This window comes from Chiloscyllium plagiosum, chromosome 8 (assembly GCF_004010195.1).
Source record: "Chiloscyllium plagiosum isolate BGI_BamShark_2017 chromosome 8, ASM401019v2, whole genome shotgun sequence".
Lineage (NCBI taxonomy): Eukaryota > Metazoa > Chordata > Chondrichthyes > Orectolobiformes > Hemiscylliidae > Chiloscyllium > Chiloscyllium plagiosum.
The window spans coordinates 63,171,870-63,184,859 of NC_057717.1; positions in this window are offsets into that span (position 1 = coordinate 63,171,870).

The following is a 12,990-nucleotide window of genomic DNA, read 5'->3' on the forward strand; positions in this document are numbered from 1 at the left end:
GGGTTGAGAGAGATATGGGCCAGGTACTGCCAGGTGGGAATAGATTGGGTTCGGATATCTGATCAGCATGGACGAGGTGGACGTAGGGTCCGTTTCCGTGCTGTACATCTCAATGACTCTATGACATAAATGGCTGTTCATTTTTTAAGAGACTCTATTCTCTCTCTGGTTACGCTTTTGCCATTGATATGTGCATGGAATCTTATCTGATTCTGCAAACACTATTTGCCAAAACTGTCTCATGCCCCCTTTTCTTCTCCCGATTTCTCCCATAAGTATACATCCTCCATGATCCTTAATGGTTTCATTGACCCCCGCTTCCTAGATCTGACATATGCATCCTTCTTTTTTCCTTGACCAGAGTCTCTACCATGTTTTGTTCCCTACTCCTGCTAACATTGCCCTTGACACTGACTGGAACATGATATCACTGGACTCTCATTTTGTCTCGTCTGAAAGAGTCTCATTTGCCAGATATCCCTCGACCTGTGAACAGTTTCCCTGAATCATTTTTAGAAGTTCCTGTCTAATACCGTCTAAATGGTCCTTGCCCCAATTTATTATATTAACTTTTGGATCGGCACTGTCCTTTTCCAGAACTATTTTCAAGCTAACAGAATTATGGTCACTGGTATTAAAGTGCTTTCACTGCAACAGGGTGTTCACCTGCCCTCTTATTTCCTAATTGCTAAGGGAATGATGATATTAAACTGGAAAAGGTGAAGAAGAAATTTACAAGGATGTTGCCTTAAGTCAACAGTCTGATATACAGGGAGAGTTCGGACAAGGTAGGTATTTGTTTCATTACAGCAAAGGAGACTGTGGTGTCTCTTATAGAGATGTATTTTATGAATGAGTATAAGGTCATAAGAGGCATGTATATGGTGAATGAACATAAACTTTTTTTCCCCAGGATTGGGAAAGCGAGGATGAGAAAGCATCAGTGTAAAGTTCGAGAGGAAGGGAGAAAAGGGAACCTGAGGGACAACAGAGGGTTGTATGCATACAGAATGAGCTACGAGCGGAGGTGGTTGAGACGGGTCTGTTAACAACCTTGCAAAGGCATTTGGACAAGTACATGGATAGGTAATGTTACAGAGGATATGGGCTCCCTGCAGGGAAATGGGATTACGTGTGTGTACATGTTCATCAGAATACATCAGTTTCGTCTGAAGTACCATGTCGGTATCAATCCAACACACCCATTGCTGCCCCGAAAACTACCAATCGTCTTGTTTCCAGAAATTACAATCAATTCTCACTATAATTTGGAACGGTACATCAATAAAATGTAATAAAATTCGTCTCAAAATCTTCCAAAGTGCCTGGATACAACTGTACTGCTTTGGTCTGCATATTTGCCTGTGCTGGACAGATACCTAGTCCACGTTTTTAGGTCAGTGGAGTGCTGTGGTCTGCATAGCTCCTGGTACGAGAAGGCTGATACAATTGCAACATTTAAAAGTAATTTGGATGGGTATATGAATATTAAGTTTTTGGAGGGATATGGGTGGGGTGATGGCAGGTGGGAATAGATTAGGTTTAGATATCTAGTCGGCATGGACGGGTTGGACCAAAGTGTCTGTTTCCATGCTGTTCATCTCTATGACTCTATATCTAGTCCGTGTTTCTTGATGAATGCAGTGTTGTAGTCTGCACAGCACCCCGTACTGGACGGATATCGAGTTTGAATTTATGGTCCAATGTATTCCTGTGGTCTGCATAGCTCCCTGTGCAGGACAGATATCTCACCCCGTGTTATAAGTCAATGCATGGATGTCGTCTGCATACCTCTCTTTGCTGGACAGATATCTAGTCCGGGTTTATAGATCAATGCACGGCCATGGTCTGCACATTGTTGCACTCTGAGTAGACTGATGGTGTGGATCAAGTAGAGCTTTCTCAACGCAGTGCTCAATGCTGAATAGATATCTCCTCGGGATTTCTGGTACATGGGCTGGTTCTGTAAGTGAGATTAAGTACCTGATGTAAGTAACTATTTCAGCTAATCTAGCAATGTCTTTCTTTTATGTTTCCATTCTTGTGGTTGGACCCTCCGTATCTCACTGCACTAATATTAAACAGTGTCCATATACAGTACATCATGTTGGTGTATGCACACTGTCTTGGCAGCAACCACATCCTCTTCATTTGGAAGCAGTCAACCATTCTCATCGTCTTCGGGTCCCCAAGTAGAAGGAAAGGATGAACTCTCAGATAAAGGCAGACACTTTGGTATATGGCTTAAAACACCCTCCCCCTCATTACTACCCACCGTCAACCAACGACATGTAAATATCCCATGTATACCGATAGCAATGGCGCCACGGTGAACGGCATGAAGCAGACCAACAAGGAGATGGAGCAACCCTTCCCATGTCTGTAAGGAACTGAGTGCACCCTCTAGTACACACTGTCAAAACGTCCAGTAATCTGTCTCCATTTATGTAATAATCAACCTTTTATTCTGCCTGAAAAAATCACAGATTCACAGTTACCCATATTATATACTATCGAACAGTTATTGTCCATTGCGTATCCAATTAGAGATTCTCTACCTCCTCTTGGTAACTTAGTTTCCAGCCTATTTTAGTTTCATCCACAAATTTAGCTACTGTTTCGTTACATTTACCAAAACGATTGAAATAGTTTGCAAATAGTTGAGTTCTCAGCACTGGTCACAGTGTCACAGTGAATCTGTATTAATCTGATAAAGACTAATTTATCGCGAATTTATCCCTGCTTCTGGCTCAGTAACCAATCCTCCCCGTATTCCTGTGTCGCAGTTTTGAAAGGCCGAATATTCCCTTCCATTTGGTGTGTAACAGACATGAGACGTTAAAAGATCTGCTCCAGTTGCTGAGGAACAGCCCCGAATGCCTGAATAGGCTCATGCTGTTCCATTTTAAAACTCTTGATGGGCTGAATCATCTGCTTCAGGTTAGGTGCAGGTTTTGAATGGTGCTGAATATTTTGAAACCATCAGTGAACAATCCACATCTTCTTTATCATGGAGGCAGGGTCATTGATGCTGCAGTTGCTGATAGCCAACAGTGACTCATGGATAATCAGTTTCCATTTGTCAGTACTACAGAGGAGGAGTTACCACATGGCACAGTATTTTGTACCTTCAATATAAGGCTGAGCCTTTTCCTCTGCCACGACAGTGTGCTGGCTGCTCCTACATCTCTGAAAAGTAGTTAGTTGATAATGTTTCCCTCTTGTTGTTTCCTCCATCACTTCCCACAGTCTGGTTGCTGTGTATTAGAGGTCTTGCTCTGTTCAGTCAGTGGTGAGCCTGTGGGGACACTCTTGGTGATTGACATTGAAGTCCCACACCAAAGCTACGTCCTGTGTCATTGTAGCAATGAATAAAAGCTAAAAAGAAGTCACAGCATAGGAACAAGCTCTTCGGCCTTCCAAGCCTGTGCCGATTCAGACTCTCGAACTAAGCCTGTCGTCTATTTTCCTGCGATATGTATCCCTCTGCTCACTGCCATTTCATGTATTTGTCTTGATAGATTTAAAATGGCGCTATTGTATGCGCCTCTGTCATCCCCACTGGCAATGCATTCCAGCCAACTGGCCCCCTGCATGAAGAATTTTCCACACATAACTCCCTTAAAGTTTTCCCCTCTCACCTGGAATTCGTGACTCCCAGTAATGGAGTCTCCACTCTGGGAAAAAAATGCATCTGACTTTCCAACGTGTCTACACCTCCCATGATTTTCTCGATCTTAGTCTGGTCCCCCTCAATCCATGTCTTTCGAAGTAAAATAGTTCTAAAATACTCAATCTCTCTTCATAGCTAGCGCCCTCCATACCGGGCAACATCCTGGTGAACTTTCTCTAAACCCTCTTCAAAATACCCAAAATCTTTTGCTAATGTGGCGAGCATAACTGCACGCAGTATTCCAATCGGTGCCAAACAGTAGCCCTATTCAACTGCAGCATGACTTGACAACTCACAAAACACCGTTCAATGAAGGAAAGCTTGCTGTATGCCTTCTTGGCCACGCTATTGAACTACGTTGCCACTTTCAGGGAACAATAGACCTCTACACCTAGACCTCTCTGTGCTTCAATTTCGCCCAAGGCTTTTCTCGTTTACCATGTAGTACACTCCAGAACTGGGTCTTCCAAACTGCATCACCTCACAGTTGCTCGGATGGAACTCTATTTGCCATTTCTCTGACCAACACTCCAAATATATCTGTATTCTGCTGTATTCTCAGACAATTCCATTCACTATCTGCTACGGCACCAATTTTAGTGTCATCTGAAAACTTGCTAATCTGTGTTCAAGGATGCTGCAAAGGCATCTGGTATGGCTGCAACAAATTCGTCTCTCGCTTCCTTCACTAGTTGGGATAATTCCCATCCAGACCTGGAGACATGTCACCTTAGTGCCTTTTAAAGTACCCAACACTTCTTCTGTCCTTGTGCTGACTGGACCTAGAGTAATCAAACATCCGTCCTTCACCTCAACATTTGTTATGTCCTCTCTTCTGTTAGTACTGACTCTCAGTACTCATTCAGAATCTCAGCTATTTTTTCTAATTCCACCCATATTTTTCCTACTTTGTTCATAATTTTCCTACTTTCCCTTGGTACCATCTCAATCCTATATACGAATAAAAGCTTTTGGAATTTTCCTTAACCCTGTTTGCTGAAGTTATATCATCATTCCTTTCAGCCCTCTTCATCCCTCGTTCCAAATTGGTCCTTTTTTCCTGATATTCTTCCAAAGCTTCATTTGCTTTCAGTCGCCTAGACGTTACAAATTTTGCTTTTATCATCTTAACTCTTCTCTCAATTCCACCTGTCCTCCATGGTTCCATAATCTTTCCATTTCCATTCTTCATTTTCGCAGGAACATATCTCTCATGGACTTTAATCAACCTCTCTTTAAAACCCCCCCAATATCAAATCTGGAATTATCCTCAGACAGTTGCTCCCAATCCACATTCCCCAGCAGCCGAATCTTGCTACAGTTGGCCTCCCACCAATTAAGAACTCTTCCTATCTGACTACTCTAATTTTTGTCCATGGCTGTTTTCTAACTTAAAACAATGTGATCACCACTGACAAAGTAATCCCTTACAGAAACATTAACCACCAGACCAGTCTTATTCCCCAACACCAGGTCCATATAGACTCTTCTCGACTTGGATATGAACACGCCGCCATTGAAAACACTCCTATTTGCTCATTACAAATTCTGTTCCGTCTGAACGTGATTTGGAGGAGCCGGTGTTGGACTGGGGTGGACAAAGTTACAAAATCACACGACATCAGGTTATATTTCAACATGTTGATTTGGAGGCACTGGCCTTCGAAGTGTTGCTCCTTTAACCAACTGCTGAAGAAGCAGCGCTTCGAAGTTTAGTGTCTCTAAATAAACATATTGAACAACACGTGTTGTTGAGTGATATTTTCTGAAAGGAAATCAAATTTTATTTTGAGAGATTAAGAACGCATACAAGAAATTGTTGACTATGCAATACTGTGGTCATACTTTAACAGTTGTGCTGTCTTACACCAGGCTTGTGCCGTGCTAATGACACTTCATATAAAACAGACAACTTCAAGTGGGATTACCAACCCGAAGCCAATATCTGCCCATCGAAAATGGGCATTCATACAGCAACAATTATCATTTTCTTTAGATGCTGAATTAACGATTTTTTTAAAATAAAAGCACTGTTAAAGCAGAAACCATGGGAAATATTGCCATTTGAAGCACCAGCGTTTCCACAAAAGCAGCAACTTCCTGGAAGTTGTCTTCAAAATAAAATAACAAAGTAATGGTGGTCTCATTACCTTGCACTATTGGAACGAAACTTAATAGAAAGAAAACAAAACTAAGAAGGAAAAAGTTGGCTGCCCAGTTGACTCACTAAAATTGGTGACATAATGTGACTAGGCTTTGCGGCACTGGATCGATCAATTTCACATTCAGTACACAAGTGCACTAGTAGCAGCGCAAAGTATCAACGGAATTTTCTCCAATTTCCTGTTCAGCCATAACTTTTGTCAAAAGTCTGAATGTATTTGCTTGACACAAAAATAAGACGTAATTGTATTTTATCAGAATTGCCCCATTCACACTATTGTCAAATTTCTTTTATCTTTAGGCCAGTCCAATCATTCTTTTACAGCTTATTTTCAATAATTGGTGACAGAGTTTTAAAATTTACTCTTAGAAGTCATAATCGTGATTCTTTAGTAGTATCAAATCTCATCATATTAAATAACTGTTGTGATGTTTAATTAACTCCAATTAACCAGTATCACGATGTGAATTCCAGTCAATGCTGGGAAAATTTAAATATCCTATCACCAGCACTGTGTTGCTAGTATATTTTTCCATATTCTGTTTACACATTCGCACCTCGATCTCACGCTCACTGTTGGGCGGCCTGTAAATCACGCCCAACATTGCTACCGCACCATTCCTATTTCTGAGCTCTGCCCATATAGCCTCCATACTCGAGTCTCCATAATGCCCCCCTGCAGCACAGCTGTGATATTCCCTCTGATCAGTATTGCAACTCCTCCACTCCTGTTACCTCCTTTGCTATCTGCCTGAAGCATCTATATCGTGGGGCATTTAGTTGCCAATCTTGCCTTAGACTCAAACAGTTCTCAGTAATAACAATCACATCATGCTCCCAAATACCCATCCAAGCACGACGTTCATCTGCCTTCCCAAATAAACTTCTAACATTAAAGCAATACACCTGAAACCATCTGTCGCTTTGTGTTCATAGTTCGCTTCGTGCCTAGTCTTACCTTAGTCAAGCTGACTTCATTATCTCGTATCTGACAGGCTTTAGTTACGACCCTGTTACTGTCCACTAAACTGCCCATTTGATTCTAACACGCCCTGCAACATTAGTTTAAATCCTCCACAACAACGTTTACAATAGCACCCCTCAGGACGTTGGTTCCAGTACAGCCCAGGTGAAGACCGTCCAATTTGTAATAGTCCCTCTTCTCCCAAAACTAGTCCCAATGTCGCAAAAATGTGATCCTCTTCCTCCTCCACAATCTCTCAAGTCACGCATTACTCCTCCCTATTCTATCATTCCTACTATGACTAGCATGTGGCACTGGTAGCCATCCTGATATTACTACCTCTAAAGTTCAACATTTTAATTTGGCTCATAACTCCCTAAATTCTGCTTGTATGACCACATACCTTTTTTTCCTATATCAGGGTTGCTGATAACTACCATAACAGCTGCTGACATCTTCAGTGCTTCCTCCGATTTTTTTCAACATCAAGGGGAACTGAGTTATCACCGAGGAGTGGTTTGGAGCGCAGTAGATGTGCATCGGCCAGAGATTTCCTGACAATATCTGAACTGTTCCCATTAGATTTCTCGGGTTCCACAATCAATGCTGGGGAATTCCAGCGTAACTCATTTCCTGACTGTATACCAGGTGTCCCCACCAATGGTGGGTCTGTCCTGCCGTTGGGGCAGGATATACCCAGGGATGGTGATGGGGCTTAATAAAACGTCAAGTATCAGGTCTGATTCTGAGAGTATGGTGATGCCAGAATGTTTCCTGACTGGGTCAATATGAGGAACAAAGATGACGACGTGTCAGGGAATAATCGGGTAAAGGGCTGAATGAAAGGCAGTCTGTCTAAATGTGTGTTGTATTATCGAACGAAATTGAGGAAATTAATGTATACATTGAGGTAAATGAGTGTGATTTAATGGCATTAGAAAGAAATGGTGTCAGGATGACTGATATTGGGAACTGAATTTCGAGAACATGTACGCCTGGTAGTGTTCTGCCAAACTGTGAAGAAGGTGGGGGAGATCTCCGAGTAAAGGAGGGCATCAGTACGATCGAAAAAGAGGATATGAAATCAATTGGTTCAAGGTATTACACAGATGATTTAGTGTTCAGAAACAAGTGCACTGTGTCAAAGTTCACAGACGATATTAAGATGAATTGTACTACGGAGTTTGCAGAAGACAATGTAAGTCTGCAGAGTGATATAGAGTTGGCAAGGGTCTGGCAGATGGAGTATGATGTTTTTCAATTTGCGGTTATGCATTTTGCTCAGAATAATAGCAAAATGCACGATCATTTAAAGGGTTAACAACTGGAACATGCTGTTGTGCAGAGGGGCCTCATGTACAAATCACAAAAAGTTGGTTTGCAGGTTTAGAAGGTAATAAAGTCCTTCATTGTCAAAAGGATGCGATAAAATCAGGGAGATTTTGTTATAAGTGCTTATGGTGTTGGTGAGGCCACGCCTGGAGTACTGTGTACAGTTTTGGTCTTCTGACTTGAGAAATAATGCACTGGCACTGGATGGAGTGTAGAGTGTATATGAGGTTGACTGCGTGGATTCCGGAGTTGGGAGGGTTGCCTGATGAGTGCACATTGAGTAGACTCGTATATACTCATCAGAATTTAGAAACATGAGGGGGAATCTTATCGGGCGGGTGAAACACGATTTCGGGACACTGCCTGAAAATAAGCAAGAGCAAATTTAGCATTGACTAATCAAAAAGGATTGTGAATCTGTGGAATAAAATGCCCAGTGAAGCAATCGGGGCTACGTGGTTGCATGTTTTTAGGGGGAAAGCATTGAGATATGTGAACATTGCAGGAAATGAAGCATGTAAGTGGAACTGAGTCCATGAAATCATCAGGCATGATTGGATTGAATGGCACAGCAGGTTCGCTGGGGCAGATAGTCTAATCCTGGTCTTATTTCTTATGTTCTTTTGCTTTTCACTAATCTTATTGTTTTTGTGTAAAACGTACCAGTTGATTTGAGTTTGGGTAGAAATTCACACTGGGAGGCGGAATGGATCTCACCAACTCCTCACATTAATTGGTTTTCGAGCCCACACAATGCAAGTCAAATTGTGTTTCCCTTAGTTCTTACGACACAACATTCCCAGAGCACCTTCCCTCTCAGCAAAGAGTCCGGAATTACCCAGCATCCCGGGAATCAGTGCCATCTTTGAAAGCCCATAGTGCACTGGGACACGCACAGTCCATGTGGAGCTCCCGTGCAAAGCCCCTGAAATTGAGCTTTTAAGTGGCAGGCAGGGGAACATTACACTCCTCCCTAAACCCAGATTGTGCGCATGGGCATGGATCTCCTCCTGGGAGGGGAGGGTCACAAGCAGGACATGCCCTTCCCCTAGGACCAGTAGTGGGGCCATGGCACCAGACCATGCCTGCCTGCTCTGAATTTTCCCCTGGGTTAGAGCAGTCTCAACCATTGAGAGGAATATACAGCATTTTAGGGAGCTCATTGTCCTTCTCCCTCCATCAGTGTAAAGGGCGGCTCACGGAGATTGTCACCATTACTCTTGATGAGAATGAATCAGAGGCAGCTGGATTACCATGAGATTAAGAAAGGCTTCAGGAAACATCTCACTCACTGTGCCAATAATCTCAACACAGCCCACAGAGCTCAGATTATACAGAAATATTTTGCCCGGGGCTTTGAAACAGCAGGTCCAGAAAAAAAAAATACTGGTAAGAGTTATATATCGAAGGTAAAACTGTGGAGCAAATTTAGTGCATACTTCAAACAGAAAATTAGCTATTCCAGACATTACTGATGAAACTCAGCTCGTCTGCTCGCAGCTTTAGGAAAAAAAGTACAGATAATATTTCAAATCTGGGAACCCTTCATAAGAACAGTTTTTGTTTCCTACCTCCAGCATCTGCAGTTATTTGTTTTATATTATATTGACAAGTATTGTTCGGGATTGGTGGTGCTGGAAGAGCACAGAAGTTCAGGCAGCATCCAAGGAGCAGTAAAATCGACGTTTTTGGCAAAAGCCCTTCATCAGGAATAAAGACAGAGAGCCTGAAGTGTGGAGAGATAAGCTAGAGGAAAGTGGGGGTGCGGAGAAAGTAGCATAGAGTACAATAGGTGAGTGGGGGAGGGGATGAAGGTGATATGTCAGGGAGGAGAGGGTGGAGTGGATAGATGGAAAAGAAGATAGGTAGGTAGGACAAGTCCGGAAAAGTCATGTGGACAGTGCTGAGCTGAAAGTTTGGAACTAGGGTGAGGTGGGGAAAGGGGAAATGAGGAAACAGTTGAAGACCACATTGATGCCCTTGGGTTTGAAGTGTTCCTAGGTGGAAGATGAGGCGTTCTTCCTCCAGGCGTCTGGTGGTGAGGGAGCGGTGGTGAAGGAGGCCCAGGACCTCCATGTCCTCGGCAGAGTGGGAGGGGGAGTTGAAATGTTGGGCCAAGGGGTGGTGTGGTTGATTGGTGCAGGTGTCCCGGAGATGTTCCTTAATGCGCTCTGCTAGGAGGCGTCCAGTCTACCCAATGTAGAGAAGAGCGCATCGGGAGCAAGAGATATAACACGACATGGTTGAAGAGCTTCAGCTGTGGTTCGTACGATATTAATGGCTGAGGTGGTCAAGGAAGAAGGGGAAAGGGTAACGGCAAACTTGCAAGAGATGGTGCGGTAACAGCCGAAGGCCAGACCTATCAGCATTTGGCTGGGGTGAGCGGTGTGTGTATCCTTGAGTGAAGGAAAAGAAGGTCATGTTTGACTTCTCCGAATGGAATTCAGAAACATCTGAACACGTGACACATCCAGAGGAAAGTGGGTGCATGCAGTCACTCTCTGTTGATCATTGAATTCGCATAGTGGCTCAGTGGTTACAACTGTGCCTTGGACCGGCTTTGATTCTACCCTCGGCTGGCTGCCTGTGTGGGGTTTTCACATTGTCCCCGTGTCTGCGTGTATTTCTCCAGGTGCTCCGGTTTCCTCCCACACACCACTAAACATCCGCAGTTTAGGTGGACAGGCCTTGAGGAACTGCACTGCATTATTCAGTGATGTGCAGGTTAACTATAGAATTGCAGTATTACAGGGATAGGGTACGGGTGTGTCTGGTGAGACACTCTTTGGAGGGTCAGTGTGAAGTTGATGGGCCACATAGCCTGTTTTCACACTGCAAGCGTTCTATCATCTCTATTAAGGTCTTTGTCTGAGGAAACACTTCACAAGACCCTACATCTAAGTCTTGTCCTGCTTTACCTTACAGAATGCTACAGCTTACTTCTGTTAGGCAGATATCTAGTGCAAACGTCGCAGCATTATAGTGGCAAAGCTTTGCAGTACTTCCCATACTGGGGAGGTGGTCTGGTTCACTGAGCAATGCACGAGCATAATCTGCGCAACTCTCTGTGCTGGGCTGTTACCTTGTCCCAGTTTGCAGTGTTTGGGAAGGTTCTGTGAAACAGATCCAGAATTGATGCAACGAACCATTTCAACTGGTTTTGAAATGCCTTGATTCAATGTTCTCTTTCCTGTGATTTGCACCTTCCAAGGCGATTCACTTCCAGTACGTCTCAATCCCCTGTATTCCCCCACCCCCCGATGTTTCCACGTGTGTCCTCAGTTTATAAATTACCTGTTTCTATCTTAATGTGAATCTTTCTGTCCCTCTGTATCTTTACATGGTTTGTTATCTCCCAGTCTGTCGAGTGCTACCAGTGAGAAGCTCAGAAAAAAATGAAATGGTGTGTGTCGGGCTGTTGTTCACTTCCTGGTGGGCCCCATGTGGTGCTCGAAGTTGCACAGGGGTTTCCAGTAGCTTTGATGCGTGCCTTTGAAAAGTGGACTGTGCCTGTCCACTGACGGACTATGTTTGTACCTGTCAGTTGATCGTGCTGTTAGTAACACAAGGAAGCCCCTTGAGTATTGTTGTGAAGTATTGGCGTTAACATGTAGCTGAGAGGCTTCTGACTGACTGTTTATATTGACGAATTGGTGGAGGTGCTAGGGATACTTTGCTGCAGGTTGTGCTGTGAACTGCCTCAGACATTCAGGGAGATCTGAGGATTTAGTGGCCCAACTCTGGATGGAGCATGGGAACTGTAGTTACAGCGTCTGGGTCTGCAACATGAACAACAAATGAAATAGAGGCTGCATAGAGGGGCAGATCGAAAGCCATGGAGTGATTATGCGTGGGAAAAGACATCTGCTGTATCTGTCGATGTCTTAACTTGGACGCATACACTCTCACTCTACCCCTTACATACACTCACGTTCTCCCCACCTCCCCAGACAACACTTCTCTCTCTCTCTCTCTTTCTCTGTCGCTCTTTCTTGCACATACACACAGACACACACAAGCAAACACACACACATACGCATACACACGTGCACACACACACACACACGCACACCCACACACACACCTGCACATACACACACGCACATACACATGGACACGCACACGCACAAACACACCCGGTACCTCCAGGCAGCGAAATGAAAGAAATTCTGGGATTTGCATTTAATCAATCAAATCCTGCTCCTCCATTTTAACGAATTAAAGAACTAAAAACCATCGAGTGTGTTCACTTAAAGCGTATGTGTAGTACAATCCTTTGATCTTTTCCGTATAAATTCTGTATCGAACATCATCCTCTCTGACGAACACCTGTTTAAGTAGCAACACTCCAGAAGCTAGGGTTTTCAAATCATCCTGTTGGACTATAATCTGGTGTCGTGTGATTTTTGACCTTGTTCAAGCCAGTCAACACCAGCACTTCCATATCCTGATTAGTCAATCCTCTCTCAATCCTGTCACAGATAACAGCTATAATTGGGATAATATCACAGATAACAGCTATAATTGGGATAATATCACAGATAACAGCTATAGTTGGGGTAATGTCACAGATAACAGCTATAATTGGGATAATATCGCTGATCTGAAAATGTGTTGCTGGAAAAGTGCAGCAGGTCAGGCAGCATCCAAGGAATAGGAGTTTCGACGTTTCGGGCATGAGCCCTTCTTCAGGAATGAGGAAAGTGTGTCCAGTAGGCTAAGATAAAAGGTAGGGAGGAGGGACTTGGGGGAGGGGCGTTGGAAATGCGAGAGGTGGGAGGAGGTCAAGGAGAGGGTGATAGACCGGAGTGGGGGTGGGGGCGGAGAGGTCAGGAAGAAGATTGCAGGTTAGGAAGG